This window comes from Sardina pilchardus, chromosome 1, assembly GCF_963854185.1.
Source record: "Sardina pilchardus chromosome 1, fSarPil1.1, whole genome shotgun sequence".
Lineage (NCBI taxonomy): Eukaryota > Metazoa > Chordata > Actinopteri > Clupeiformes > Clupeidae > Sardina > Sardina pilchardus.
Window position 1 is genome coordinate 22,119,407 of NC_084994.1, and position 2,941 is coordinate 22,122,347.

The following is a 2,941-nucleotide window of genomic DNA, read 5'->3' on the forward strand; positions in this document are numbered from 1 at the left end:
GACAACAACTATATGACCGCTTCGCTAGCTACGCTAGCTACGCTAGCGGCGGTCATAATTAATTTCCTTCTTTTCTATTCTATTATATTCTACAGTGTTCCAGTTGACAAAGTAAACTCTCAGGTTTGGCGGTACTGACTGTGGGTTTCCAGTCTCACATATTCAAAGGAAATGACACACATGCCCATGATCTTTTGTTACTACACTGTTAAATATTACTGTGATTTCACAATACCATACAGTATTATTGCACAGTAAATTACTGTACTCAAACATTTACTGTAAAATCACAGTAGCTCTATCACATTACAGCACCTTGTTGTGAAATTTGAATTGCACTTGAACCGCACAGCATTGTGGGGCGATTTCTAACGTTCACCCCTCCCACCCGCACCTGCCACCCTCAACTGAATTTTCAACTCAGCCGTCCACCAGTGACTTCAATTATCACTTTTCTGCATGTGTAAGCTGTACAAACTCTGCCATCATATCCAAGGTAAGAAGTACAGTGCTTTTGTATGTTATTTAGAAACGGGAATTTAATTAAAAATATATATATTGGTGTTATACTAATGTTTACCAAAACCCGTTGTGTTAGAAGTGGCTGGCTAGCCATTAGCTAGCGAGCTAAGAATCGCTAACAGTTAGCTTTTTCAATAGCTAACTTCACGATTATGTGCAATATCTGGAATGGTAGTTAATATCATATCCAACAATACGTCTGTGTAAGATGTCGTTGTGAATGTAGTTTTAGTTTGAATGAAATATCAGGCGCAAGTAACGTTTACGTTAGCTATCTTTAAAGTGGCTGATTGTAGCCATGCAGGCTAACATTAAGTTAACATTGCAGACACAGATGAGAGTTGTTAACGTTACTTTCCTTACTAACGTGACTTTTAAGAATTGTCATGGGACATAGCTTAGGTAGATGACTTAATTTAAATTTGATATACAGTAGTGCTGATACAAAGGGAAAGAGGACCACGGACCAGTAAAACTAATGAATGTAGTAATTTATCTCCCACCTTAACCTTAACTAAACTGCAGTTTAGTATGGCCATTGTCATTAACAGACGTGTCAAGGATGTGAATGGGGGTATGATGCACTTTAGGTTGTGAAGGGTAGTGTTTGGCTTCATGTTCTTAATTTCATAGCCCTTATTTATCCCTTGTTTGATATACCTAATCTGCGCCGAACTATGTGTTTATTTAAAATGCATATGAGTGTAGTAGTGCTTCAGTGATGATCTTTTTATCTTCTGTGTGTTTTGCAACTTATTAATCTTAGTCTCCCTCTGTTCCCTCTGTTAACAGACATTGCATTGTGAGGACTGGTGCCCTGGGAACACTGAGCGCATTCTCGAAAATTCCAAATTTGTGCCACTTCCATACGAAGACAGCCCAGAATAATGTAGGTCCGGCCCTGCACACATTCACATACAAAAAATGTACAGAATTACATATAGCATTATGATGTGTGCATTTATTTGTACTTTTATCCCCTCTCCTCCTTGTCTGTTTGTTATGATTGTGTAGTGGGCTCCATCAACCATCCCGGGTAAAGTCGGTCTGTCCTGATTGCACTACTTGCTAATTGATGACGTCTAGAAGCCATAGCTGCTTCCCTCGTAAGTGTTAATGTGTTTTGAATGTATTTATTGGTACCATTGTGAGTGCTCTACTGTGAATGAATGCAGCTACTTAAAATACTATACTCTTGAAATATCCATGTTTACCATTGTGTTGGTGGTAATGTAAAGTGTTGTGAATATCTGCCAAACTGATCATATTCATTATTTCAAGTGTATTGTATAGAATGCATACTTATGTTAAATCCTATCTTTTATTGACAGTGCCCTCACAAATAAACTGATACCAGGAATTAACATACAGTAGATGGTGATGGTGGTGGTGGCAAGGGTGCCTTCACAAGGTAATTATAATATCTGTTTGTACATTTCATTGACTTGTCTTACTTATTTTTTAATGCTTCATTTTTTAAATCTTGCTCAACAATGACAAGGTGTATGACAATTGCTGTTTTATTTTTTAGGTGCCATGTCACAATCTCAGTGTGGAGCCAAAGGCTGCTATTGCAAGTCAGATGGGGGACGATCGATGTAAGGCATCAGAAAGGTGGTGTACATACAAAGGCTGGAGCTGCTGGAGACAGTGTTGCACTTAGGTATGATATCACACAGATATACTATTGCTCAGAACTGTGGGGTCACTTTGAAATATCCTTCCTATCAAAAGAAAAGCACCCGACATCTGCATTACTTATACTGTAACTATTGCATCTGACTTACAGGTTGCTAATGTGGGTATTTTTTTTATTTGTCACAAAAGATTACTAGTTTGAGTAGTTTGTATTAGTTATATTCATGGACAGGGCCTATTGTACTCTTTTACAGATACTTGATTTACTGCCGATGGTACCATCAGAGCACCACCCTACCCCTGCAGGACCAGAAGAGGACGGACAGGGGGCCAACATTTTTTAACACTCTGACCATGGACTATTTAAACCATTGAGGTAACGCAGACGTCTGATCCCACTTGGCTACAACAGAAGACTGAGGAGGAGTTTCTTTCCTCATGCCATTCGCATCCTGAGCACACATACTGCATTACATGGACTTGCCATACTGCACTTACACACTGCACTATTTACCCCCTGACTCATTCCGTGTCAAATCAGACAAGGTTATGCTGCACCGTCTCAGGCCTGTACAATATTTTTTTGTTCAATCCTATGTCTTCATATGATAATGTTTGTATGGCCTGCTCAATGATTTTCATTGAAAAGTGTTCATTAAAAGTTCAAATGGTATTTTCTTTGTTGTTGCTTTTATTGACCAGATCCAAAACATGTTGGTATAGGTCAGGTAAATCACAAATCAAATGTTCAAATGTACAATATCTTTCACTGTAAATTCAC

At 38.5% G+C, this 2,941-nt stretch overlaps 1 long non-coding RNA gene across 1 annotated transcript; it reads left to right on the plus strand.

The window, feature by feature from the left end:
* Positions 1-214: 214 nt before the first annotated feature.
* On the plus strand, positions 215-2,553 carry LOC134070600 (uncharacterized). Its single transcript, XR_009936942.1, has 6 exons — positions 215-496; positions 1,315-1,411; positions 1,537-1,628; positions 1,854-1,933; positions 2,054-2,185; positions 2,415-2,553. It is a non-coding gene; the product is annotated as an uncharacterized LOC134070600 (long non-coding RNA).
* The last annotated feature ends 388 nt before the right edge of the window (positions 2,554-2,941 follow it).